Source organism: Mauremys reevesii, linkage group 12, assembly GCF_016161935.1.
Source record: "Mauremys reevesii isolate NIE-2019 linkage group 12, ASM1616193v1, whole genome shotgun sequence".
Classification (NCBI taxonomy): domain Eukaryota; kingdom Metazoa; phylum Chordata; order Testudines; family Geoemydidae; genus Mauremys; species Mauremys reevesii.
This window is the reverse complement of record NC_052634.1, coordinates 24,838,263-24,865,711: the sequence shown is the minus strand read 5'-3', so window position 1 is coordinate 24,865,711 and position 27,449 is coordinate 24,838,263. Positions and strand designations below refer to the sequence as shown.

Sequence of the window (27,449 nt, the reverse complement as noted above, 5' to 3'; positions counted from 1 at the left end):
GCGGAGGCGGGAAGGGAGCGAAATGTTCCTGGCTGAAAGTTTTTGTGCTCGGCTTTGAGGATTAAGCCTGAGCCTCCGGCACGGCTGCTGGCAGATGGGTTTCTGAATGGCATCCAGCCTGCTCTTTGGACCACCAGCTGAAAGCACTGAGGCCAAGAGGCAGCAAAATGGGACCTTTGAGGCTCCCCCCACAGGCCTCAGGGAAGCAAGGAAGTAGCACGGGCTTAGCGTCGTCCCTGGGTGGGCTCGAACCACCATCCTTTCGGTTAACAGCCGAACGCGCTGACCCATTGCGCCACAGAGACATGGAGGGGCAAGGCTGTATTGAGCACAAAAGCCCGGGATCAGCTCAGGGTACGGTATAGCACATGCATGCAGTGGTTAGCCAAGCAACAGCAAGGAACTGGACTGCTATGGAAGGAAACTTCTGCGGGAAGGAACCGAAAAGAGCACCGGGGCTGTGGTACAGTGCTCGCATACACTTTCTTTGGCCTGTTTTGCTGCAAGAGTTAGCAGAGTGAGATTGTTGGTCAGTGGGTGGGTTTATGCAAATCCTGGACTCTTGGACGGGGGCGGGGGGGGGGGGCACACGACTTCTGTGGCACATGCACCACCTCTGCAACTAACGTTTGCTACCTCACTCCCTAACAACACACCTTTTACCTCTCAGGGCCAAAATACACCGTGAAAGAGACCTAACGGCATAAGCTTAGGGTGAGCAACTGCAGCACTAACAACAATTTGAAGAGATTCAAAACCACCTCTGCCTCTGTCTTTCCACACCAGGGATAGCAGAAAGGACATCAGCAGGACCTGCAAGAGACCAACAAACATCCATTTCTACCTCCCTCCATGCGCTGCCGTTAGGAACCCCTACCCCTTAATGGGGAGTACTTTTCAGGCGAGGGTGACGCTCTCAGGCCTCAAATGCCAGGTACAGTTACTCTGTCCTTGATCCAAAATCAACAGGAAAATACACTGGATTACTCCTGCCCCAATAACAAAGAGACTGGGGATCCCGCAGCAGCTGAAATGACCGTTTGGACAAGCACTCCCATCATGCAATCCGGGGTGGGTGTTACCATGCAAATGACATCAGCCCCAAAAGGCCTTGACGACAGATCACCAACAGATGGCAGGGTTGACTTCATACTGACCCTGCTTCAACTAGATTGTGGCAAAGATTCCCAAACACCGAACGTTAAAACTCACCTAACGCGGGTCAATCCATCCTCATCGTCGTAACCGCTCGTTATACTCCACACCTGAACGTAGCCCTCATATGGACAACATACCCTCCTAACTCAGTGGCTGTACGTTAACCTTTTACCCCCAGTCAGGGCTATTGCAGATTATGTATTTTTTATGCCACCCCATTTTAAACCGAACTTTGCACCCCTTGGGTAAGCTGTACGTTGTTCCCTGAGCACCAGAAACTTCTACGCGAAACTCTGTACCGTAGACTTTTTTTCTTTGAACTTCATCTTAATAAAATGTTGACTTTTGTTCGAGATCCCAGCTCCTCTTCCTTTGCAAGGCGTGTGCGTTCGCTCCGCGTTTTACTCTGCTAATACGGCGGGGGGTGATTGAGCCAGAGGTGCTTGCCTGCTGCAGACATGGATCCAAGGCTGAACCTCGTCCCCCACAAGCGTAACTGAAAACAGTTTAAGAAGTGCTCCCGTCTCTGGCACTCAGCTACCCAGCTCCCAATGGGGTCCAAACCCCAAATAGATCCTTTTTACCCTGTAGAAGCTAGCTGTAAAATCCTGTAACCAGGGCAGCTGCCTAGTAGCCTGCGCATCTGCCTGCCAGAGCGAGGGTGTGTAAGGCACTAATCCGGATAGTGGCAGCTAGGTGGCAGGGGGAGAGTGTGAAGAAGCAGCAGAGTGGCGCAGCGGGAGCGTGCTGGGCCCATAACCCAGAGGTCGATGGATCGAAACCATCCTCTGCTACGTGTGCGCTTGTTTCTTTTCCCTCTGGGCCTTCAAGCGAGCGGGTGACCAGCAGAGCCCCAAGAGCCTAGGCCATGAGGCAAGAGGTGGCTGAGGCGAAGTGGCGGCCTGCCAGGAGCTCCTGGCACCTCTGGCTGCCTGGGCTGAAGGCAAGAGGCAGGCCAGGGCGTGGCGAGGGCCTCCTGTCCAGGAAAGGTGCTGCACTGCTTCCGGGTCCCCTTTTCCCACCCCCACCGGCAGGCGGCTGCTGCGGGAGAACACGAGGAGGCTCTGGGGCGCTAGGCAGCGCTGTGTGTGTGGCTGTCAGGGGAAAGAGCCGAGGCTCCCGACTCGACCTGCCATTGACTCGCGTGGCTCTACGCGCTGTCAGCCGGGGCGGGGCGGGCCAGGCCGCGGATGTGACTCAGGCTTGGGCCGCATGGCCGTGCTTTCCTGACGAGGCATGAGGCAGGCCAAGAGCTTTGCATAGCGTACAGGGAAGTGGGAGGGAGGTGTCTTTGAGCCGGCCTGTCTCCTCCGCTTCTCCCTTGCCGCTTGGGCGGAGGCGGGAAGGGAGCGAAATGTTCCCGGCTGAAAGTTTTGTGCTCGGCTTTGAGGATTAAGCCTGAGCCTCCGGCACGGCTGCTGGCAGATGGGTTTCTGAATGGCATCCAGCCTGCTCTTTGGACCACCAGCTGAAAGCACTGAGGCCAAGAGGCAGCAAAATGGGACCTTTGAGGCTCCCCCCACAGGCCTCAGGGAAGCAAGGAAGTAGCACGGGCTTAGCGTCGTCCCTGGGTGGGCTCGAACCACCATCCTTTCGGTTAACAGCCGAACGCGCTGACCCATTGCGCCACAGAGACATGGAGGGGCAAGGCTGTATTGAGCACAATAGCCCGGAATCAGCTCAGGGTACGGTATAGCACATGCATGCAGTGGTTAGCCAAGCAACAGCAAGGAACTGGACTGCTATGGAAGGAAACTTCTGCGGGAAGGAACCGAAAAGAGCACCGGGGCTGTGGTACAGTGCTCGCATACACTTTCTTTGGCCTGTTTTGCTGCAAGAGTTAGCAGAGTGAGATTGTTGGTCAGTGGGTGGGTTTATGCAAATCCTGGACTCTTGGATGGGGGCGGGGGGGGGCACACGATTTCTGTGGCACATGCACCACCTCTGCAACTAACGTTTGCTACCTCACTCCCTAACAACACACCTTTTACCTCTCAGGGCCAAAATACACCGTGAAAGAGACCTAACGGCATAAGCTTAGGGTGAGCAACTGCAGCACTAACAACAATTTGAAGAGATTCAAAACCGCCTCTGCCTCTCCACACGAGGGACAGCAGAAAGGACATCAGCAGCACCTGCAAGAGACCAACAAACATCCATTTCTACCTCCCTCCATGCGCTGCCGTTAGGAACCCCTACCCCTTAATGGGGAGTACTTTTCAGGCGAGGGTGACGCTCTCAGGCCTCAAATGCCAGGTACAGTTACTCTGTCCTTGATCCAAAATCAACAGGAAAATACACTGGATTACTCCTGCCCCAATAACAAAGAGACTGGGGATCCCGCAGCAGCTGAAATGACCGTTTGGACAAGCACTCCCATCATGCAATCCGGGGTGGGTGTTACCATGCAAATGACATCAGCCCCAAAAGGCCTTGACGACAGATCACCAACAGATGGCAGGGTTGACTTCATACTGACCCTGCTTCAACTAGATTGTGGCAAAGATTCCCAAACACCGAACGTTAAAACTCACCTAACGCGGGTCAATCCATCCTCATCGTCGTAACCGCTCGTTATACTCCACACCTGAACGTAGCCCTCATATGGACAACATACCCTCCTAACTCAGTGGCTGTACGTTAACCTTTTACCCCCAGTCAGGGCTATTGCAGATTATGTATTTTTTATGCCACCCCATTTTAAACCGAACTTTGCACCCCTTGGGTAAGCTGTACGTTGTTCCCTGAGCACCAGAAACTTCTACGCCGAAACTCTGTACCGTAGACTTTTTTTTTCTTTGAACTTCATCTTAATAAAATGTTGACTTTTGTTCGAGATCCCAGCTCCTCTTCCTTTGCAAGGCGTGTGCGTTCGCTCCGCGTTTTACTCTGCTAATACGGCGGGGGGTGATTGAGCCAGAGGTGCTTGCCTGCTGCAGACATGGATCCAAGGCTGAACCTCGTCCCCCACAAGCGTAACTGAAAACAGTTTAAGAAGTGCTCCCGTCTCTGGCACTCAGCTACCCAGCTCCCAATGGGGTCCAAACCCCAAATAGATCCTTTTTACCCTGTAGAAGCTAGCTGTAAAATCCTGTAACCAGGGCAGCTGCCTAGTAGCCTGCGCATCTGCCTGCCAGAGCGAGGGTGTGTAAGGCACTAATCCGGATAGTGGCAGCTAGGTGGCAGGGGGAGAGTGTGAAGAAGCAGCAGAGTGGCGCAGCGGGAGCGTGCTGGGCCCATAACCCAGAGGTCGATGGATCGAAACCATCCTCTGCTACGTGTGCGCTTGTTTCTTTTCCCCTCTGGGCCTTCAAGCGAGCGGGTGACCAGCAGAGCCCCAAGAGCCTAGGCCATGAGGCAAGAGGTGGCTGAGGCGAAGTGGCGGCCTGCCAGGGAGCTCTCTGGCTGCCTGGGCTGAAGGCAAGAGGCAGGCCTGGGCGTGGCGAGGGCCTCCTGTCCAGGAATGGTGCTGCAGTGCTTCCTGGTCCCCTTTTCCCACCCACACCGGCAGGCGGCTGATGCGGAGAACACGAGGGAGGCTCTGGGGCGCTAGGCAGCGCGGTGTGTGTGGCTGTCAGGGGAAAGAGCCGAGGCTCCCGACTCGACCTGCCATTGACTCGCGTGGCTCTACGCGCTGTCAGCCGGGGCGGGGCGGGCCAGGCCGTGGACGTGACTCAGGCTTGGGCCGCATGGCCGTGCTTTCCTGACGAGGCATGAGGCAGGCCAAGAGCTTTGCACAGCGTACAGGGAAGTGGGAGGGAGGTGTCTTTGAGCCGGCCTGTCTCCTCCGCTTCTCCCTTGCCGCTTGGGCGGAGGCGGGAAGGGAGCGAAATGTTCCCGGCTGAAAGTTTTTGTGCTCGGCTTTGAGGATTAAGCCTGAGCCTCCGGCACGGCTGCTGGCAGATGGGTTTCTGAATGGCATCCAGCCTGCTCTTTGGACCACCAGCTGAAAGCACTGAGGCCAAGAGGCAGCAAAATGGGACCTTTGAGGCTCCCCCCACAGGCCTCAGGGAAGCAAGGAAGTAGCACGGGCTTAGCGTCGTCCCTGGGTGGGCTCGAACCACCATCCTTTCGGTTAACAGCCGAACGCTCTGACCCATTGCGCCACAGAGACATGGAGGGGCAAGGCTGTATTGAGCACAAAAGCCCGGAATCAGCTCAGGGTACGGTATAGCACATGCATGCAGTGGTTAGCCAAGCAACAGCAAGGAACTGGACTGCTATGGAAGGAAACTTCTGCGGGAAGGAACCGAAAAGAGCACCGGGCTGTGGTACAGTGCTCGCATAAACTTTCTTTGGCCTGTTTTGCTGCAAGAGTTAGCAGAGTGAGATTGTTGGTCAGTGGGTGGGTTTATGCAAATCCTGGACTCTTGGATGGGGGCACACTATTTCAGTGGCACATGCACCACCTCTGCAACTAACGTTTGCTACCTCACTCCCTAACAACACACCTTTTACCTCTTAGGGCCAAAATACACCGTGAAAGAGACCTAACGGCATAAGCTTAGGGTGAGCAACTGCAGCACTAACAACAATTTGAAGAGATTCAAAACCGCCTCTGCCTCTCCACACCAGGGACAGCAGAAAGGACATCAGCAGGACCTGCAAGAGACCAACAAACATGCATTTCTACCTCCCTCCATGCGCTGCCGTTAGGAACCCCTACCCCTTAATGGTGAGTACTTTTCAGGCGAGGGTGACGCTCTCAGGCCTCAAATGCCAGGTACAGTTACTCTGTCCTTGATCCAAAATCAACAGGAAAATACACTGGATTACTCCTGCCCCAATAACAAAGAGACTGGGGATCCCGCAGCAGCTGAAATGACCGTTTGGACAAGCACTCCCATCATGCAATCCGGGGTGGGTGTTACCATGCAAATGACATCAGCCCCAAAAGGCCTTGACGACAGATCACCAACAGATGGCAGGGTTGACTTCATACTGACCCTGCTTCAACTAGATTGTGGCAAAGATTCCCAAACACCGAACGTTAAAACTCACCTAACGCGGGTCAATCCATCCTCATCGTCGTAACCGCTCGTTATACTCCACACCTGAACGTAGCCCTCATATGGACAACATACCCTCCTAACTCAGTGGCTGTACGTTAACCTTTACCCCAGTCAGGGCTATTGCAGATTATGTATTTTTATGCCACCCCATTTTAAACCGAACTTTGCACCCCTTGGGTAAGCTGTACGTTGTTCCCTGAGCACCAGAAACTTCTACGCCGAAACTCTGTACCGTAGACTTTTTTTTCTTTGAACTTCATCTTAATAAAATGTTGACTTTTGTTCGAGATCCCAGCTCCTCTTCCTTTGCAAGGCGTGTGCGTTCGCTCCGCGTTTTACTCTGCTAATACGGCGGGGGGTGATTGAGCCAGAGGTGCTTGCCTGCTGCAGACATGGATCCAAGGCTGAACCTCGTCCCCCACAAGCGTAACTGAAAACAGTTTAAGAAGTGCTCCCGTCTCTGGCACTCAGCTACCCAGCTCCCAATGGGGTCCAAACCCCAAATAGATCCTTTTTACCCTGTAGAAGCTAGCTGTAAAATCCTGTAACCAGGGCAGCTGCCTAGTAGCCTGCGCATCTGCCTGCCAGAGCGAGGGTGTGTAAGGCACTAATCCGGATAGTGGCAGCTAGGTGGCAGGGGGAGAGTGTGAAGAAGCAGCAGAGTGGCGCAGCGGGAGCGTGCTGGGCCCATAACCCAGAGGTCGATGGATCGAAACCATCCTCTGCTACGTGTGCGCTTGTTTCTTTTCCCTCTGGGCCTTCAAGCGAGCGGGTGACCAGCAGAGCCCCAAGAGCCTAGGCCATGAGGCAAGAGGTGGCTGAGGCGAAGTGGCGGCCTGCCAGGGAGCTCTCTGGCTGCCTGGGCTGAAGGCAAGAGGCAGGCCTGGGCGTGGCGAGGGCCTCCTGTCCAGGAATGGTGCTGCAGTGCTTCCTGGTCCCCTTTTCCCACCCACACCGGCAGGCGGCTGCTGCGGGAGAACACGAGGGAGGCTCTGGGGGCGCTAGGCAGCGCTGTGTGTGTGGCTGTCAGGAAAGAGCCGAGGCTCCCGACTCGACCTGCCATTGACTCGCGTGGCTCACGCGCTGTCAGCCGGGCGGGCGGGCCAGGCCGCGGACGTGACTCAGGCTTGGGCCGCATGGCCGTGCTTTCCTGACGAGGCATGAGGCAGGCCAAGAGCTTTGCACAGCGTACAGGGAAGTGGGAGGGAGGTGTCTTTGAGCCGGCCTGTCTCCTCCGCTTCTCCCTTGCCGCTGGGCGGAGGCGGAAGGGAGCGAAATGTTCCCGGCTGAAAGTTTTTGTGCTCGGTTTTGAGGATTAAGCCTGAGCCTCCGGCACGGCTGCTGGCAGATGGGTTTCTGAATGGCATCCAGCCTGCTCTTTGGACCACCAGCTGAAAGCACTGAGGCCAAGAGGCAGCAAAATGGGACCTTTGAGGCTCCCCCCACAGGCCTCAGGGAAGCAAGGAAGTAGCACGGGCTTAGCGTCGTCCTGGGTGGGCTCGAACCACCATCCTTTCGGTTAACAGCCGAACGCGCTGACCCATTGCGCCACAGAGACATGGAGGGGCAAGGCTGTATTGAGCACAAAAGCCCGGAATCAGCTCAGGGTACGGTATAGCACATGCATGCAGTGGTTAGCCAAGCAACAGCAAGGAACTGGACTGCTATGGAAGGAAACTTCTGGGAAGGAACCGAAAAGAGCACCGGGCTGTGGTACAGTGCTCGCATACACTTTCTTTGGCCTGTTTTGCTGCAAGAGTTAGCAGAGTGAGATTGTTGGTCAGTGGGTGGGTTTATGCAAATCCTGGACTCTTGGACGGGGGCGGGGGGGGGGCACACGATTTCTGTGGCACATGCACCACCTCTGCAACTAACGTTTGCTACCTCACTCCCTAACAACACACCTTTTACCTCTCAGGGCCAAAATACACCGTGAAAGAGACCTAACGGCATAAGCTTAGGGTGAGCAACTGCAGCACTAACAACAATTTGAAGAGATTCAAAACCGCCTCTGCCTTTCCACACCAGGGACAGCAGAAAGGACATCAGCAGCACCTGCAAGAGACCAACAAACATCCATTTCTACCTCCCTCCATGCGCTGCCGTTAGGAACCCCTACCCCTTAATGGTGAGTACTTTTCAGGCGAGGGTGACGCTCTCAGGCCTCAAATGCCAGGTACAGTTACTCTGTCCTTGATCCAAAATCAACAGGAAAATACACTGGATTACTCCTGCCCCAATAACAAAGAGACTGGGGATCCCGCAGCAGCTGAAATGACCGTTTGGACAAGCACTCCCATCATGCAATCCGGGGTGGGTGTTACCATGCAAATGACATCAGCCCCAAAAGGCCTTGACGACAGATCACCAACAGATGGCAGGGTTGACTTCATACTGACCCTGCTTCAACTAGATTGTGGCAAAGATTCCCAAACACCGAACGTTAAAACTCACCTAACGCGGGTCAATCCATCCTCATCGTCGTAACCGCTCGTTATACTCCACACCTGAACGTAGCCCTCATATGGACAACATACCCTCCTAACTCAGTGGCTGTACGTTAACCTTTTACCCCCAGTCAGGGCTATTGCAGATTATGTATTTTTTATGCCACCCCATTTTAAACCGAACTTTGCACCCTTGGGTAAGCTGTACGTTGTTCCCTGAGCACCAGAAACTTCTACGCCGAAACTCTGTACCGTAGACTTTTTTTTTCTTTGAACTTCATCTTAATAAAATGTTGACTTTTGTTCGAGATCCCAGCTCCTCTTCCTTTGCAAGGCGTGTGCGTTCGCTCCGCGTTTTACTCTGCTAATACGGCGGGGGGTGATTGAGCCAGAGGTGCTTGCCTGCTGCAGACATGGATCCAAGGCTGAACCTCGTCCCCCACAAGCGTAACTGAAAACAGTTTAAGAAGTGCTCCCGTCTCTGGCACTCAGCTACCCAGCTCCCAATGGGGTCCAAACCCCAAATAGATCCTTTTACCCTGTAGAAGCTAGCTGTAAAATCCTGTAACCAGGGCAGCTGCCTGGTAGCCTGCGCATCTGCCTGCCAGAGCGAGGGTGTGTAAGGCACTAATCCGGATAGTGGCAGCTAGGTGGCAGGGGAGAGTGTGAAGAAGCAGCAGAGTGGCGCAGCGGAGCGTGCTGGGCCCATAACCCAGAGGTCGATGGATCGAAACCATCCTCTGCTACGTGTGCGCTTGTTTCTTTCCTCTGGGCCTTCAAGCGGGTGACCAGCAGAGCCCCAAGAGCCTAGGCCATGAGGCAAGAGGTGGCTGAGGCGAAGTGGCGGCCTGCCAGGAGCTCTCTGGCTGCCTGGGCTGAAGGCAAGAGGCAGGCCTGGGCGTGGCGAGGGCCTCCTGTCCAGGAATGGTGCTGCAGTGCTTCCTGGTCCCCTTTCCCACCCACACCGGCAGGCGGCTGCTGCGGAGAACACGAGGGAGGCTCTGGGGCGCTAGGCAGCGCTGTGTGTGTGGCTGTCAGGGAAAGAGCCGAGGCTCCGACTCGACCTGCCATTGACTCGCGTGGCTCACGCGCTGTCAGCCGGGCGGGCGGGCCAGGCCGCGGATGTGACTCAGGCTTGGGCCGCATGGCCGTGCTTTCCTGACGAGGCATGAGGCAGGCCAAGAGCTTTGCACAGCGTACAGGGAAGTGGGAGGAGGTGTCTTTGAGCCGGCCTGTCTCCTCCGCTTCTCCCTTGCCGCTTGGGCGGAGGCGGGAAGGGAGCGAAATGTTCCCGGCTGAAAGTTTTTGTGCTCGGCTTTGAGGATTAAGCCTGAGCCTCCAGCACGGCTGCTGGCAGATGGGTTTCTGAATGGCATCCAGCCTGCTCTTTGGACCACCAGCTGAAAGCACTGAGGCCAAGAGGCAGCAAAATGGGACCTTTGAGGCTCCCCACAGGCCTCAGGGAAGCAAGGAAGTAGCACGGGCTTAGCGTCGTCCCTGGGTGGGCTCGAACCACCATCCTTTCGGTTAACAGCCGAACGCGCTGACCCATTGCGCCACAGAGGGGCAAGGCTGTATTGAGCACAAAAGCCCGGAATCAGCTCAGGGTACGGTATAGCACATGCATGCAGTGGTTAGCCAAGCAACAGCAAGGAACTGGACTGCTATGGAAGGAAACTTCTGCGGGAAGGAACCGAAAAGAGCACCGGGGCTTTGGTACAGTGCTCGCATACACTTTCTTGGGCCTGTTTTGCTGAAAGAGTTGTCAGAGTGTGATTTTTGGTCAGTGGGTGGGTTTATGCAAATCCTGGACTCTTGGACGGGGGCGGGGGCACACGACTTCTGTGGCACATGCACCACCTCTGCAACTAACGTTTGCTACCTCACTCCTAACAACACACCTTTTACCTCTCAGGGCCAAAATACACCGTGAAAGAGACCTAACGGCATAAGCTTAGGGTGAGCAACTGCAGCACTAACAACAATTTGAAGAGATTCAAAACCACCTCTGCCTCTGTCTTTCCACACCAGGGACAGCAGAAAGGACATCAGCAGGACCTGCAAGAGACCAACAAACATCCATTTCTACCTCCCTCCATGCGCTGCCGTTAGGAACCCCTACCCCTTAATGGGAGTACTTTTCAGGCGAGGGTGACGCTCTCAGGCCTCAAATGCCAGGTACAGTTACTCTGTCCTTGATCCAAAATCAACAGGAAAATACACTGGATTACTCCTGCCCCAATAACAAAGAGACTGGGGATCCCGCAGCAGCTGAAATGACCGTTTGGACAAGCACTCCCATCATGCAATCCGGGGTGGGTGTTACCATGCAAATGACATCAGCCCCAAAAGGCCTTGACGACAGATCACCAACAGATGGCAGGGTTGACTTCATACTGACCCTGCTTCAACTAGATTGTGGCAAAGATTCCCAAACACCGAACGTTAAAACTCACCTAACGCGGGTCAATCCATCCTCATCGTCGTAACCGCTCGTTATACTCCACACCTGAACGTAGCCCTCATATGGACAACATACCCTCCTAACTCAGTGGCTGTACGTTAACCTTTTACCCCCAGTCAGGGCTATTGCAGATTATGTATTTTTTATGCCACCCCATTTTAAACCGAACTTTGCACCCCTTGGGTAAGCTGTACGTTGTTCCCTGAGCACCAGAAACTTCTACGCCGAAACTCTGTACCGTAGACTTTTTTTTTCTTTGAACTTCATCTTAATAAAATGTTGACTTTTGTTCGAGATCCCAGCTCCTCTTCCTTTGCAAGGCGTGTGCGTTCGCTCCGCGTTTTACTCTGCTAATACGGCGGGGGGTGATTGAGCCAGAGGTGCTTGCCTGCTGCAGACATGGATCCAAGGCTGAACCTCGTCCCCCACAAGCGTAACTGAAAACAGTTTAAGAAGTGCTCCCGTCTCTGGCACTCAGCTACCCAGCTCCCAATGGGGTCCAAACCCCAAATAGATCCTTTTTACCCTGTAGAAGCTAGCTGTAAAATCCTGTAACCAGGGCAGCTGCCTAGTAGCCTGCGCATCTGCCTGCCAGAGCGAGGTGTGTAAGGCACTAATCCGGATAGTGGCAGCTAGGTGGCAGGGGAGAGTGTGAAGAAGCAGCAGAGTGGCGCAGCGGGGCGTGCTGGGCCCATAACCCAGAGGTCGATGGATCGAAACCATCCTCTGCTACGTGTGCGCTTGTTTCTTTTCCCTCTGGGCCTTCAAGCGAGCGGGTGACCAGCAGAGCCCCAAGAGCCTAGGCCATGAGGCAAGAGGTGGCTGAGGCGAAGTGGCGGCCTGCCAGGAGCTCTCTGGCTGCCTGGGCTGAAGGCAAGAGGCAGGCCTGGGCGTGGCGAGGGCCTCCTGTCCAGGAATGGTGCTGCCGTGCTTCCTGGTCCCCTGTTCCCACCCGCCCCGGCAGGCGGCTGCTGCGGGAGAACACGAGGAGGCTCTGGGGCGCTAGGCAGCGCTGTGTGTGTGGCTGTCAGGGAAAGAGCCGAGGCTCCCGACTCGACCTGCCATTGACTCGCGTGGCTCTGGCGCTGTCAGCCGGGGCGGGCGGGCCAGGCGCGGACGTGACTCAGGCTTGGGCCGCATGGCCGTGCTTTCCTGACGAGGCATGAGGCAGGCCAAGAGCTTTGCACAGCGTACAGGGAAGTGGGAGGGAGGTGTCTTTGAGCCGGCCTGTCTCCTCCGCTTCTCCCTTGCCGCTTGGGCGGAGGCGGGAAGGGAGCGAAATGTTCCCGGCTGAAAGTTTTTGTGCTCGGCTTTGAGGATTAAGCCTGAGCCTCCGGCACGGCTGCTGGCAGATGGGTTTCTGAATGGCATCCAGCCTGCTCTTTGGACCACCAGCTGAAAGCACTGAGGCCAAGAGGCAGCAAAATGGGACCTTTGAGGCTCCCCCCACAGGCCTCAGGGAAGCAAGGAAGTAGCACGGGCTTAGCGTCGTCCCTGGGTGGGCTCGAACCACCATCCTTTCGGTTAACAGCCGAACGCGCTGACCCATTGCGCCACAGAGACATGGAGGGGCAAGGCTGTATTGAGCACAAAAGCCCGGAATCAGCTCAGGGTACGGTATAGCACATGCATGCAGTGGTTAGCCAAGCAACAGCAAGGAACTGGACTGCTATGGAAGGAAACTTCTGCGGGAAGGAACCGAAAAGAGCACCGGGGCTGTGGTACAGTGCTCGCATACACTTTCTTTGGCCTGTTTTGCTGCAAGAGTTGGCAGAGTGAGATTGTTGGTCAGTGGGTGGGTTTATGCAAATCCTGGACTCTTGGACGGGGGCGGGGGGGCACACGACTTCTGTGGCACATGCACCACCTCTGCAACTAACGTTTGCTACCTCACTCCCTAACAACACACCTTTTACCTCTCAGGGCCAAAATACACCGTGAAAGAGACCTAACGGCATAAGCTTAGGGTGAGCAACTGCAGCACTAACAACAATTTGAAGAGATTCAAAACCGCCTCTGCCTCTGTCTTTCCACACCAGGGACAGCAGAAAGGACATCAGCAGCACCTGCAAGAGACCAACAAACATCCATTTCTACCTCCCTCCATGCGCTGCCGTTAGGAACCCCTACCCCTTAATGGTGAGTACTTTTCAGGCGAGGGTGACGCTCTCAGGCCTCAAATGCCAGGTACAGTTACTCTGTCCTTGATCCAAAATCAACAGGAAAATACACTGGATTACTCCTGCCCCAATAACAAAGAGACTGGGGATCCCGCAGCAGCTGAAATGACCGTTTGGACAAGCACTCCCATCATGCAATCCGGGGTGGGTGTTACCATGCAAATGACATCAGCCCCAAAAGGCCTTGACGACAGATCACCAACAGATGGCAGGGTTGACTTCATACTGACCCTGCTTCAACTAGATTGTGGCAAAGATTCCCAAACACCGAACGTTAAAACTCACCTAACGCGGGTCAATCCATCCTCATCGTCGTAACCGCTCGTTATACTCCACACCTGAACGTAGCCCTCATATGGACAACATACCCTCCTAACTCAGTGGCTGTACGTTAACCTTTTACCCCCAGTCAGGGCTATTGCAGATTATGTATTTTTTATGCCACCCCATTTTAAACCGAACTTTGCACCCCTTGGGTAAGCTGTACGTTGTTCCCTGAGCACCAGAAACTTCTACGCCGAAACTCTGTACCGTAGACTTTTTTTTTCTTTGAACTTCATCTTAATAAAATGTTGACTTTTGTTCGAGATCCCAGCTCCTCTTCCTTTGCAAGGCGTGTGCGTTCGCTCCGCGTTTTACTCTGCTAATACGGCGGGGGGTGATTGAGCCAGAGGTGCTTGCCTGCTGCAGACATGGATCCAAGGCTGAACCTCGTCCCCCACAAGCGTAACTGAAAACAGTTTAAGAAGTGCTCCCGTCTCTGGCACTCAGCTACCCAGCTCCCAATGGGGTCCAAACCCCAAATAGATCCTTTTTACCCTGTAGAAGCTAGCTGTAAAATCCTGTAACCAGGGCAGCTGCCTAGTAGCCTGCGCATCTGCCTGCCAGAGCGAGGGTGTGTAAGGCACTAATCCGGATAGTGGCAGCTAGGTGGCAGGGGGAGAGTGTGAAGAAGCAGCAGAGTGGCGCAGCGAGCGTGCTGGGCCCATAACCCAGAGGTCGATGGATCGAAACCATCCTCTGCTACGTGTGCGCTTGTTTCTTTTCCTCTGGGCCTTCAAGCGAGCGGGTGACCAGCAGAGCCCCAAGAGCCTAGGCCATGAGGCAAGAGGTGGCTGAGGCGAAGTGGCGGCCTGCCAGGAGCTCCTGGCACCTCTGGCTGCCTGGGCTGAAGGCAAGAGGCAGGCCTGGGCGTGGCGAGGGCCTCCTGTCCAGGAATGGTGCTGCAGTGCTTCCTGGTCCCCTTTTCCCACCCACACCGGCAGGCGGCTGCTGCGGGAGAACACGAGGGAGGCTCTGGGGGCGCTAGGCAGCGCTGTGTGTGTGGCTGTCAGGGGAAAGAGCCGAGGCTCCCGACTCGACCTGCCATTGACTCGCGTGGCTCTACGCGCTGTCAGCCGGGGCGGGGCGGGCCAGGCCGCGGATGTGACTCAGGCTTGGGCCGCATGGCCGTGCTTTCCTGACGAGGCATGAGGCAGGCCAAGAGCTTTGCATAGCGTACAGGGAAGTGGGAGGGAGGTGTCTTTGAGCCGGCCTGTCTCCTCCGCTTCTCCCTTGCCGCTTGGGCGGAGGCGGGAAGGGAGCGAAATGTTCCCGGCTGAAAGTTTTTGTGCTCGGCTTTGAGGATTAAGCCTGAGCCTCCGGCACGGCTGCTGGCAGATGGGTTTCTGAATGGCATCCAGCCTGCTCTTTGGACCACCAGCTGAAAGCACCGAGGCCAAGAGGCAGCAAAATGGGACCTTTGAGGCTCCCCCCACAGGCCTCAGGGAAGCAAGGAAATAGCACGGGCTTAGCGTCGTCCCTGGGTGGGCTCGAACCACCATCCTTTCGGTTAATAGCCGAACGCGCTGACCCATTGCGCCACAGAGACATGGAGGGGCAAGGCTGTATTGAGCACAAAAGCCCGGAATCAGCTCAGGGTACGGTATAGCACATGCATGCAGTGGTTAGCCAAGCAACAGCAAGGAACTGGACTGCTATGGAAGGAAACTTCTGCGGGAAGGAACCGAAAAGAGCACCGGGGCTGTGGTACAGTGCTCGCATACACTTTCTTTGGCCTGTTTTGCTGCAAGAGTTAGCAGAGTGAGATTGTTGGTCAGTGGGTGGGTTTATGCAAATCCTGGACTCTTGGACGGGGGCGGGGGGGGGGGCACACGATTTCTGTGGCACATGCACCACCTCTGCAACTAACGTTTGCTACCTCACTCCCTAACAACACACCTTTTACCTCTCAGGGCCAAAATACACCGTGAAAGAGACCTAACGGCATAAGCTTAGGGTGAGCAACTGCAGCACTAACAACAATTTGAAAAGATTCAAAACCGCCTCTGCCTCTGTCTTTCAACACCAGGGACAGCAGAAAGGACATCAGCAGCACCTGCAAGAGACCAACAAACATCCATTTCTACCTCCCTCCATGCGCTGCCGTTAGGAACCCCTACCCCTTAATGGTGAGTACTTTTCAGGCGAGGGTGACGCTCTCAGGCCTCAAATGCCAGGTACAGTTACTCTGTCCTTGATCCAAAATCAACAGGAAAATACACTGGATTACTCCTGCCCCAATAACAAAGAGACTGGGGATCCCGCAGCAGCTGAAATGACCGTTTGGACAAGCACTCCCATCATGCAATCCGGGGTGGGTGTTACCATGCAAATGACATCAGCCCCAAAAGGCCTTGACGACAGATCACCAACAGATGGCAGGGTTGACTTCATACTGACCCTGCTTCAACTAGATTGTGGCAAAGATTCCCAAACACCGAACGTTAAAACTCACCTAACGCGGTCAATCCATCCTCATCGTCGTAACGCTCGTTATACTCCACACCTGAACGTAGCCCTCATATGGACAACATACCCTCCTAACTCAGTGGCTGTACGTTAACCTTTACCCCAGTCAGGGCTATTGCAGATTATGTATTTTTATGCCACCCCATTTTAAACCGAACTTTGCACCCCTTGGGTAAGCTGTACGTTGTTCCTGAGCACCAGAAACTTCTACGCCGAAACTCTGTACCGTAGACTTTTTTTTCTTTGAACTTCATCTTAATAAAATGTTGACTTTTGTTCGAGATCCCAGCTCCTCTTCCTTTGCAAGGCGTGTGCGTTCGCTCCGCGTTTTACTCTGCTAATACGGCGGGGGGTGATTGAGCCAGAGGTGCTTGCCTGCTGCAGACATGGATCCAAGGCTGAACCTCGTCCCCCACAAGCGTAACTGAAAACAGTTTAAGAAGTGCTCCCGTCTCTGGCACTCAGCTACCCAGCTCCCAATGGGGTCCAAACCCCAAATAGATCCTTTTTACCCTGTAGAAGCTAGCTGTAAAATCCTGTAACCAGGGCAGCTGCCTAGTAGCCTGCGCATCTGCCTGCCAGAGCGAGGGTGTGTAAGGCACTAATCCGGATAGTGGCAGCTAGGTGGCAGGGGGAGCGTGTGAAGAAGCAGCAGAGTGGCGCAGCGGGAGCGTGCTGGGCCCATAACCCAGAGGTCGATGGATCGAAACCATCCTCTGCTACGTGTGCGCTTGTTTCTTTTCCCTCTGGGCCTTCAAGCGAGCGGGTGACCAGCAGAGCCCCAAGAGCCTAGGCCATGAGGCAAGAGGTGGCTGAGGCGAAGTGGCGGCCTGCCAGGGAGCTCCCTGGCACCTCTGGCTGCCTGGGCTGAAGGCAAGAGGCAGGCCTGGGCGTGGCGCAGGCCTCCTGTCCAGGAATGGTGCTGCAGTGCTTCCTGTTCCCCTTTTCCCACCCACACCGGCAGGCGGCTGCTGCGGGAGAACACGAGGGAGGCTCTGGGGGCGCTAGGCAGCGCTGTGTGTGTGGCTGTCAGGGGAAAGAGCCGAGGCTCCCGACTCGACCTGCCATTGACTCGCGTGGCTCTACGCGCTGTCAGCCGGGGCGGGGCGGGCCAGGCCGCGGACGTGACTCAGGCTTGGGCCGCATGGCCGTGCTTTCCTGACGAGGCATGAGGCAGGCCAAGAGCTTTGCACAGCGTACAGGGAAGTGGGAGGGAGGTGTCTTTGAGCCGGCCTGTCTCCTCCGCTTCTCCCTTGCCGCTTGGGTGGAGGCGGGAAGGGAGCGAAATGTTCCCGGCTGAAAGTTTTTGTGCTCGGCTTTGAGGATTAAGCCTGAGCCTCCGGCACGGCTGCTGGCAGATGGGTTTCTGAATGGCATCCAGCCTGCTCTTTGGACCACCAGCTGAAAGCACCGAGGCCAAGAGGCAGCAAAATGGGACCTTTGAGGGTCCCCCCACAGGCCTCAGGGAAGCAAGGAAGTAGCACGGGCTTAGCGTCGTCCCTGGGTGGGCTCGAACCACCATCCTTTCGGTTAACAGCCAAACGCGCTGACCCATTGCGCCACAGAGACATGGAGGGGCAAGGCTGTATTGAGCACAAAAGCCCGGAATCAGCTCAGGGTACGGTATAGCACATGCATGCAGTGGTTAGCCAAGCAACAGCAAGGAACTGGACTGCTATGGAAGGAAACTTCTGCGGGAAGGAACCGAAAAGAGCACCGGGGCTGTGGTACAGTGCTCGCATACACTTTCTTTGGCCTGTTTTGCTGCAAGAGTTAGCAGAGTGAGATTGTTGGTCAGTGGGTGGGTTTATGCAAATCCTGGACTCTTGGACGGGGCGGGGGGCCACACGATTTCTGTGGCACATGCACCACCTCTGCAACTAACGTTTGCTACCTCACTCCCTAACAACACACCTTTTACCTCTCAGGGCCAAAATACACCGTGAAAGAGACCTAACGGCATAAGCTTAGGGTGAGCAACTGCAGCACTAACAACAATTTGAAGAGATTCAAAACCGCCTCTGCCTTTCCACACCAGGGACAGCAGAAAGGACATCAGCAGCACCTGCAAGAGACCAACAAACATCCATTTCTACCTCCCTCCATGCGCTGCCGTTAGGAACCCCTACCCCTTAATGGTGAGTACTTTTCAGGCGAGGGTGACGCTCTCAGGCCTCAAATGCCAGGTACAGTTACTCTGTCCTTGATCCAAAATCAACAGGAAAATACACTGGATTACTCCTGCCCCAATAACAAAGAGACTGGGGATCCCGCAGCAGCTGAAATGACCGTTTGGACAAGCACTCCCATCATGCAATCCGGGGTGGGTGTTACCATGCAAATGACATCAGCCCCAAAAGGCCTTGACGACAGATCACCAACAGATGGCAGGGTTGACTTCATACTGACCCTGCTTCAACTAGATTGTGGCAAAGATTCCCAAACACCGAACGTTAAAACTCACCTAACGCGGGTCAATCCATCCTCATCGTCGTAACCGCTCGTTATACTCCACACCTGAACGTAGCCCTCATATGGACAACATACCCTCCTAACTCAGTGGCTGTACGTTAACCTTTTACCCCCAGTCAGGGCTATTGCAGATTATGTATTTTTTATGCCACCCCATTTTAAACCGAACTTTGCACCCCTTGGGTAAGCTGTACGTTGTTCCTGAGCACCAGAAACTTCTACGCCGAAACTCTGTACCGTAGACTTTTTTTTCTTTGAACTTCATCTTAATAAAATGTTGACTTTTGTTCGAGATCCCAGCTCCTCTTCCTTTGCAAGGCGTGTGCGTTCGCTCCGCGTTTTACTCTGCTAATACGGCGGGGTGATTGAGCCAGAGGTGCTTGCCTGCTGCAGACATGGATCCAAGGCTGAACCTCGTCCCCCACAAGCGTAACTGAAAACAGTTTAAGAAGTGCTCCCGTCTCTGGCACTCAGCTACCCAGCTCCCAATGGGGTCCAAACCCCAAATAGATCCTTTTTACCCTGTAGAAGCTAGCTGTAAAATCCTGTAACCAGGGCAGCTGCCTAGTAGCCTGCGCATCTGCCTGCCAGAGCGAGGGTGTGTAAGGCACTAATCCGGATAGTGGCAGCTAGGTGGCAGGGGGAGAGTGTGAAGAAGCAGCAGAGTGGCGCAGCGGAGCGTGCTGGGCCCATAACCCAGAGGTCGATGGATCGAAACCATCCTCTGCTACGTGTGCGCTTGTTTCTTTTCCCTCTGGGCCTTCAAGCGAGCGGGTGACCAGCAGAGCCCCAAGAGCCTAGGCCATGAGGCAAGAGGTGGCTGAGGCGAAGTGGCGGCCTGCCAGGGAGCTCCCTGGCACCTCTGGCTGCCTGGGCTGAAGGCAAGAGGCAGGCCTGGGCGTGGCGCGGGCCTCCTGTCCAGGAATGGTGCTGCAGTGCTTCCTGGTCCCCTTTTCCCACCCACACCGGCAGGCGGCTGCTGCGGGAGAACACGAGGGAGGCTCTGGGGGCGCTAGGCAGCGCTGTGTGTGTGGCTGTCAGGGGAAAGAGCCAAGGCTCCCGACTCGACCTGCCATTGACTCGCGTGGCTCTACGCGCTGTCAGCCGGGGCGGGGCGGGCCAGGCCGCGGACGTGACTCAGGCTTGGGCCGCATGGCCGTGCTTTCCTGACGAGGCATGAGGCAGGCCAAGAGCTTTGCACAGCGTACAGGGAAGTGGGAGGGAGGTGTCTTTGAGCCGGCCTGTCTCCTCCGCTTCTCCCTTGCCGCTTGGGCGGAGGCGGGAAGGGAGCGAAATGTTCCCGGCTGAAAGTTTTTGTGCTCGGCTTTGAGGATTAAGCCTGAGCCTCCAGCACGGCTGCTGGCAGATGGGTTTCTGAATGGCATCCAGCCTGCTCTTTGGACCACCAGCTGAAAGCACCGAGGCCAAGAGGCAGCAAAATGGGACCTTTGAGGCTCCCCCCACAGGCCTCAGGGAAGCAAGGAAGTAGCACGGGCTTAGCGTCGTCCCTGGGTGGGCTCGAACCACCATCCTTTCGGTTAATAGCCGAACGCGCTGACCCATTGCGCCACAGAGACATAGAGGGGCAAGGCTGTATTGAGCACAAAAGCCCGGAATCAGCTCAGGGTACGGTATAGCGCATGCAGTGGTTAGCCAAGCAACAGCAAGGAACTGGACTGCTATGGAAGGAAACTTCTGCGGGAAGGAACCGAAAAGAGCACCGGGGCTGTGGTACAGTGCTCGCATACACTTTCTTTGGCCTGTTTTGCTGCAAGAGTTAGCAGAGTGAGATTGTTGGTCAGTGGGTGGGTTTATGCAAATCCTGGACTCTTGGACGGGGGCGGGGGGGGGCACACAATTTCTGTGGCACATGCACCACCTCTGCAACTAACGTTTGCTACCTCACTCCCTAACACCACACCTTTTACCTGTCAGGGCCAAAATACACCGTGAAAGAGACCTAACGGCATAAGCTTAGGGTGAGCAACTGCAGCACTAACAACAATTTGAAGAGATTCAAAACCGCCTCTGCCTCTGTCTTTCCACACCAGGGACAGCAGAAAGGACATCAGCAGCACCTGCAAGAGACCAACAAACATCCATTTCTACCTCCCTCCATGCACTGCCGTTAGGAACCCCTACCCCTTAATGGTGAGTACTTTTCAGGCGAGGGTGACGCTCTCAGGCCTCAAATGCCAGGTACAGTTACTCTGTCCTTGATCCAAAATCAACAGGAAAATACACTGGATTACTCCTGCCCCAATAACAAAGAGACTGGGGATCCCGCAGCAGCTGAAATGACCGTTTGGACAAGCACTCCCATCATGCAATCCGGGGTGGGTGTTACCATGCAAATGACATCAGCCCCAAAAGGCCTTGACGACAGATCACCAACAGATGGCAGGGTTGACTTCATACTGACCCTGCTTCAACTAGATTGTGGCAAAGATTCCCAAACACCGAACGTTAAAACTCACCTAACGCGGGTGAGTTGAGGCTCCCCCCACAGGCCTCGGGGAAATCAAAGAAGTAGCACAGGCTTAGCGCCGTCCGTGGGTGGGCTCAAACCACCATCATTTTAATTAACAGCCCAACGCGCTGACCCCTTGCATCACAGAGACACAGACAAGTAAGGCTGTATTGAGCACAAATGTCAGGAATCAGCTCAGGGTTCTGTATAGCACATGCATGCAGTGGTTAGCCAAGCAACAGCAAGGAACTGGACTGTTATGGAGCGAAAGTTCTGTGGGAATGAACCGAAAAGAGCACCGCGGCTGTGGTACAGCGCTCGCATACACTTTCTTTGGCCTGTTTTGCTGGAAGAGTTAGCAGAGCGAGATTGTTAGTTACAGGTTAGTGGGTGGGTTTCTGCAAATCCTGGACTCTGGGACCAGAGCAGGGGGGGGAACAACTTTTGTGGCAGACGCACCATCTCTGCAACCAACATTTGCTACCTCACTCCATAACACTACCCCCAGAGCAGCCTTTTACCTTTCAGGGCCAAAATATACCATGAAAGAGATCACATGGCATAAGCTTAGGGCAAGTGATTTTAACACTGCAGCACTAACAACAATTCTAAAAAATTTAAAATTGCCTCTGTCTTTCCACACCTGGAATAGCAAATGTAAGAACAAAACATACATCCATTTCTATCTCCCACAACTTTTTGCCGTTTGGAACCCAGACCCCTTAATGGTGAGTACTTTTCAGGTGAGGGTTAAGCTCTCAGGCCTCAAATGCCAGGTACAGTTACTCTGTCCTTGATGCAAACTAAACAGGAAAATACACTTGATTACCCCTGCTTCCTCTCCCACAATGCTCTGCTCGCACACATGCTCACGTGCCTCTGGCCCTCCAGTCAGGCCCCTCCCGCTGCCTGCCTGCCTGGCCCGGTGCACTCCCCTGGCCAGCCCGGGCTCTTCGGCGCTGAGAGCCCGGCTGCCAGCCCCACCAGGGGCCCTTGCCGAAGTGCCGCCTGGTCCCTGCTGGGGCCTCTGCTGGGCCCGCTGTCCGCGGCAGGCGGGCGGGCGGCTGCGTCAGGGGCTGCAGCCCAGCTCAGAAAAGGAGGGGGCCGGACAAAGCTGGAACCTGATTTCAAGAACACTTTAGTGATGCCCGAGAGTCCTAGCCAGGTCCAGTCCCAGGAATGATCAAACCTGAGATTTAAATCGGTTCAATTAAATGCTCTGCCGGTGCCCCTGACTCCCTGCCCGCAGCCCCTGCTATCCCAGCCCTGAGCTACCAGTCAGCGCTCTGCCTGTGCCTCTCACTCCCAGACCACAGCTCTGGCTTGTCGCTGGGGCACTGGGCAATGCGGTGGAAGTGCGCTATACACAGCCAGTCCGGATTCTGCGGGAGTTTCCTTTCTCTGAGCAGGCTGTCTGCAGGGCAAGAAGCTTATGAAGCTTCAACCTTCCTAGGTCTGACCCTTGAGCATTCAGTATCCCTGTCCCACCAGCCACATCCTGCTGTGCGACTGCACATGGCTAAGCAAAGAGAATGAACCCCAAATACCCCCTGTGCTTTGGGAGCCAGGTTTGCTGTGGGAATTCTGTAGTTCAGATGACTTCACACCTGGGCATTGTGATTCTCTGGCATTAGGGCATTACTGTGCTGATGGCTGAGTGATTAAGGCGTTGGAGTCGAAATCCAATAGGGTTCCCCTGTGCAGGTTGGAATCTTGCTCACAACGAGGCCTGTGTTTTAGCCAGTCCCTCACCCGGGCGATACCTCTGTACAACCCCCTGAGACACTCTCAATTCTCTTCCCACCCCAAGTAAATCCTGTTCTGCTCCTTTCATAGAGATCCCTGGGACACCACCTCACACTGTGTCCCTGAGGGGTCCGGCAAACTCTCAGCACCTGAACCGTCTGCTACTCACCTGGTGCCCTATAGATCAGCCATAGCCCTGGTTCTGCTCCTCTCTCTAGAGTGCGAAAGGAGCCAAGTCAGCGACTCCATGGGAGCCATTTCCCCACAGGAAGTGCATTGAGTGCCCCTGTGGTGCTGGGGGGCTGGTGCTGCTGCTGCCTATGGGGCTGGCAGGGGGGCTGATGTCTGCACAGACTCTCAACTGCCAGGCCGGAGGGGGCACTTGGGACCTTACCAGACTGGCTCAGTGAAGACGGGGGGTTGACAGAGCAATACAGACGCTCTCCAGAGCAGGGAGCAGGAGCCGCCCATGCAGCCAGGCAATGAGCATTTCCCACAGCCTGGAGCCGAGGGGGAGGCGGCAGCTGCTGTTCCAGCTCCTCGGGGACAGGCCCTGTCAGCCAACAGCCACTTCTTACTCCCCACAGCTAAGGGCGCCGGGTTCCTCCGGTGGGGGTGTGGAGCAGCCGTTCGTTTTCCTGTTCGCACTCCTCTGCGGTGTGAAAACCGGGGAAGGGAGGCAGAAGCCCCACTTCCCTCCCGAAATGACACCCAGTGGGGGAAGCCAGGACAACAGGGTGGGGCAGCAAGTGGTGGCCAGACTCTTGCTGCCAGGGTCTAGTCTAGCTCTGGGTCCAGCTCAACTTCCTCCCCGCACCACTGGCCCCCAGTCCCCTTCCACCACCAGGTCAACCTGGGCACTAGGGCAGGAACCGGGTGAGGCAGCAAGTCAAGTCAAGCTGAGCAAGGCAGGCAAAAGCGAGTCTTGTCTTCATGGGCCACTCACAATGACGTCCTTTTTGTGTGCAACTGCTGCAAGAAACTCCCGGAAAGAGAAGCAATAGGCCAAAATACTGCTTTACAGCTGCCAAAGTAGCTCAGTTAGGAGCATATTGGACTGAAGATCTTAAGGCTGTTTGTTTGATCCCAGATTTTGGCAGGCTCTTTCATCCCTTTTTGTACAGTGGTGGTTTGTCTTCTGGGAGCATGAAAAGTCCTCTGTGCAGCTGAGCAAGGGCAGTGCCCTGGAAGGGGCATCTGTGAAAATGGCCATTTGGAAGGTGGCAGGGATTTGGGGGCCCAGGAGGAGGCACTTGATGTTCATTGCCTTGGAGCAGCTGGGCTTGGACATGGTGGGTGTTCAGGAAATGCACATTAACAAGTCTAGGGTAGCTTGATGGGCAGAGGGTGATTGGTGGAAGGGCCCATCTCTCTGATCCTCCAGGCCAGTGAAGAATGATGGGGTTGGAGTCTTGTTCTTCACATTCATGGTGCGAGTACAGAAGGTGCTGGAGCTCAAATCAGGGAGGGCATTACTAGTGGGCTTTGTGCTCTGTAGCACTGGTTATGGCTATATTAATGTGTATGGTCCCCAGTTAAGGCGTGAAAGGAAAGTTCTATGAAGGAACTGGCTCCCTTCCTCTAGACTGTTTGGTGTTGAGCAGGATTTCAATTCCCTGACCCAGGGCAGAGGATATTGGAAGCTGAACATCCAGAGCTTGCAAGATAAAGGAGCAGAGGGGGAGGCCTGGTGGTGTTGGCAGAACGGAAAAGCATCAGAGGGTTCTATGGCAACCAGGGGGATTGGTGGGAGTCGGTGAGGGAGGAGTTGGCGGCTTTGTTGTGGCAGTCGGGCAAACACCACAACATTTAAGAAACCAATGGTGCCAAGTCCTGCAGCGTCACCTGTGGGATTTCCACAAGAGCATCCAGGCAGGGGAGCCAGTCAGCATGTGACTGTACGACCGGATCAAGCGACAGCTGGCCGAGTTCCAGGAGATGAGGCTGCAGCTGGCCGATATGAGCGGGAGCACCGAGTGAAGGGAAGGGTGGCCTCCCCTGACATTTTTGCAGCCTGCAGGGAATGGAGACAAAGCAGGGGGATGTGGGGTCTCAGGGCAGGATCCACGGATCTGGTAGAGCAGGACCACAGTCACTGGAGGAGGAGAGAGAGTCCCACGAGAGGAAGCCGCTGGTGGGAAGCAATAAGTGCAGAGTGCAAACCAGCCAGCTGAGAGTCACAGGGGTCTAGAGAACAAAACAGCAGCAGGTCCCATGGTCTAATGGGCAACACTCAGGGCTCTGAATCCTTGAATCTGAGTTCAAATCTCAGTGGGACCTCCTAGAGATATGTAATTTTGCTGCAAAGCCCTGGAGCTCAATGTGTTTGGCTACCTTCTCTCAGGGTGAACTAGAGTGAGTTTTTTTCTCTCACGCTGGGTGACTCATGCCCACTGGAGATAGGTCTCTGGTCTGGCTGATTCAATGTGCTGGCGGCTATAGGTTGGGGTCCTAGAACTTAACAGTCTGGCTAGAGATTCCTGTGGATTGACCATATGGTTGTTTCTCGCTGCTTCACCTGATCCCAAAACTTTGGTCCCTGCAGCTGCCACACTCTTCCTCTTGCCCACATGGCATTTAAAGGAAGGAGGGCCAGGGCCAGGCTTCATAGTCAGGGCTAGGCAAGAGGGAGGAAGAGTCCCAGGCTGGAGCCCAACACACCTCTCCTCCTCTGGGCACCTGGAGCAGAGGCGGCTGGTGCTGACAGCTCCAAGGGAAGGCTTAAAAGCCACAGAGCAACCAAGGGCAGGGCAAGAGGAGGGGAGAACCATGCCTATGTGTGGCCAGCAGACAGCCACAGAGACACCCGGCCAGCCTGCTCCCTGCTCCCTGGCATGACAAACCCCCACTGAAGGCCACCCACAGACCAGCATTCATTCTGCGGCCGGCCAGCATCACAAGGTGGTTGGAAAGCAGGTGGGGCCTCTGACCGTTCCCACTCAAGGGGCTCCTTTTGGCGGTGGGGCAGGAGATATTTCCCCCAAGAGGCTCTTTCCCAGCTGCTGAGAAGCACAGAAGTACCCGGTGTTTGCTCTTGCGGTGAAAGGGGTTAATACGTTTAGGCGGCCTGGCTAGCTCACCTGGCAGCACCTCTGGCTCTTACTCTGAAGGTTGAAGTGACAATTCCCTGTTTGGGTGCTTGGGGCTCCTCTTCAACAATACAACACACAATCTGCTTAAGCCCCCACCCAGTAACCTGGGGAAACTAACCCTGGCCACTGGGTGCCTCTAAGAGGCGATACTTTCCCCACTCAACCACTGAGTGTAGAAAAGAAACTTTAAGAAAAAGGAGGAAAATCACCTTGTATTAACTTGGGAAAACACAATCATAACACAACACTATGAGCAAAACACCCCCCACAGTGCGCTGGGCAGTGGCCTTTTGCCTCAGGCTCCTAAATCCAGACACCAGAAGCTCTGTGGATGTGCCCCTCCCTTCACTGCACCTCACCCACAGCTGCTGTCCTGGGTCAATGAAAACCCAGAGTTCACCTCTCACCTCCTGGGGGGAAAGCCCCTCTCTCCCTCCGCTGTCTGGCCACATTGCCGGCCACTTGCCGTTCCCCCCTGTCACCGCTCTGCTGGCCACCCTCTCTGCTCTGGGACGTCTTGTGGTCCCACCAGGAGCGGAACAGGTTCCCTAAAAGGAGCGGCCACCAGAGCCTGAACAGTAGCCCCACCCCTTCCACTTGAGGCCACGCCCCTGCCCCACCCCTTCTCCCCAAGGCCCCGCTCCTATGCTGCCTCTTACCCCCAGACCCCACTTCCCACTCACTGCTCTCCGTCCCCTCCCCACCCTCACTTGCCCTTACAGTCATTACAAAGTGGCAACGCAGAGCCCTCCCATTTTTAAAAGCCCTGGGGTGTTGTTCCCCCCTGTTCAGGCACCCCTGGGGCCCTGCACTTCACACAGCTCTCCCTGATTTCAGCTGTTAGTGAGGGAGCCTCACTGCTAGCGCAGACTGGGCAGTTTATTGCATGAGAGACACTGTCCCCAAAGCAGGACTAATGCTTAGAGCTGGTTATCAGTGATTTCAGATCTGTTGGTCTGCAGCAAGACTCTCCATTGAGTCTTAACCAGCTCTGATATTACACAGGGAAGAACAAAAGGGTGAAATGGGGCCTGGAAGCCTTAAGAAGAATCCATCCCCCCAAGTACCAACACTTGTTACTATCTGCTCTCAGCTCAGTTTTGGGGTCACTCCTTGCCTTTGTCAGCCTAGCAGGTCTCAGAGAATGATAACTAGCAGTTGCTCCAGTGGCGCAATTAGTTAGCGCACAGTACTTCTAGAGCAGTGCTGAGAGGAGCTATGCTGCGGTTGTGAGTTCAAGCCTCACCTGGAGCACTGGTTTTCATTAACCAAGTGGCATCACCCCCTCATTTGGCCCTGTGGAATGTAGAATTCTAGCCCTGGGACACTGAGGAGGGGAGGAGTCAATAATGCCCCCTTCACTTATTACCTCCTCTCCAGAGCACAGGTCAGAATCTACAATCCTTTCTTCCCCACCAGCCCCTGTGCCAGGATCCCTCAGGCAGAGCCTGGAGTCCTGCCCCTGGCGTCTGTACTATTGACAAACACTAAGTGACAGGGACAAAACACTCAAATCCCGCCTGGTGCGGGGAGCCAGGTTTGCTCTTCAAATTCTGTCGTTGGTACATTTCCAGGCCTGGGAATGTCCCACAACAGCATTGAATGGGAAGCTGCCTGC

General features: G+C 55.1%; 14 non-coding genes across 14 annotated transcripts; 5 read left to right on the top strand and 9 right to left on the bottom strand.

Annotated features, from left to right (window-relative positions):
* Positions 1 to 231: 231 nt before the first annotated feature.
* On the bottom strand, positions 232 to 305 carry TRNAN-GUU. Its single transcript has one exon. It is a non-coding gene; the product is annotated as a tRNA-Asn (tRNA).
* Positions 306 to 1,880: 1,575 nt separating this feature from the next.
* TRNAM-CAU lies at positions 1,881 to 1,952 on the top strand. Its single transcript has one exon. It is a non-coding gene; the product is annotated as a tRNA-Met (tRNA).
* A 768-nt stretch (positions 1,953 to 2,720) lies between these two features.
* On the bottom strand, positions 2,721 to 2,794 carry TRNAN-GUU. The gene has a single exon. It is a non-coding gene; the product is annotated as a tRNA-Asn (tRNA).
* Positions 2,795 to 4,363: 1,569 nt separating this feature from the next.
* On the top strand, positions 4,364 to 4,435 carry TRNAM-CAU. The gene has a single exon. It is a non-coding gene; the product is annotated as a tRNA-Met (tRNA).
* A 763-nt stretch (positions 4,436 to 5,198) lies between these two features.
* TRNAN-GUU lies at positions 5,199 to 5,272 on the bottom strand. Its single transcript has one exon. It is a non-coding gene; the product is annotated as a tRNA-Asn (tRNA).
* A 1,554-nt stretch (positions 5,273 to 6,826) lies between these two features.
* On the top strand, positions 6,827 to 6,898 carry TRNAM-CAU. The gene has a single exon. It is a non-coding gene; the product is annotated as a tRNA-Met (tRNA).
* Positions 6,899 to 7,652: 754 nt separating this feature from the next.
* Positions 7,653 to 7,728, bottom strand: TRNAN-GUU. Its single transcript has one exon. It is a non-coding gene; the product is annotated as a tRNA-Asn (tRNA).
* Positions 7,729 to 10,109: 2,381 nt separating this feature from the next.
* Positions 10,110 to 10,185, bottom strand: TRNAN-GUU. The gene has a single exon. It is a non-coding gene; the product is annotated as a tRNA-Asn (tRNA).
* Positions 10,186 to 12,570: 2,385 nt separating this feature from the next.
* TRNAN-GUU lies at positions 12,571 to 12,644 on the bottom strand. The gene has a single exon. It is a non-coding gene; the product is annotated as a tRNA-Asn (tRNA).
* A 2,413-nt stretch (positions 12,645 to 15,057) lies between these two features.
* On the bottom strand, positions 15,058 to 15,131 carry TRNAN-AUU. Its single transcript has one exon. It is a non-coding gene; the product is annotated as a tRNA-Asn (tRNA).
* Positions 15,132 to 16,701: 1,570 nt separating this feature from the next.
* TRNAM-CAU lies at positions 16,702 to 16,773 on the top strand. Its single transcript has one exon. It is a non-coding gene; the product is annotated as a tRNA-Met (tRNA).
* Positions 16,774 to 17,546: 773 nt separating this feature from the next.
* TRNAN-GUU lies at positions 17,547 to 17,620 on the bottom strand. The gene has a single exon. It is a non-coding gene; the product is annotated as a tRNA-Asn (tRNA).
* Positions 17,621 to 20,026: 2,406 nt separating this feature from the next.
* On the bottom strand, positions 20,027 to 20,100 carry TRNAN-AUU. The gene has a single exon. It is a non-coding gene; the product is annotated as a tRNA-Asn (tRNA).
* Positions 20,101 to 26,991: 6,891 nt separating this feature from the next.
* Positions 26,992 to 27,085, top strand: TRNAR-UCU. Its single transcript has 2 exons — positions 26,992 to 27,029; positions 27,050 to 27,085. It is a non-coding gene; the product is annotated as a tRNA-Arg (tRNA).
* The last annotated feature ends 364 nt before the right edge of the window (positions 27,086 to 27,449 follow it).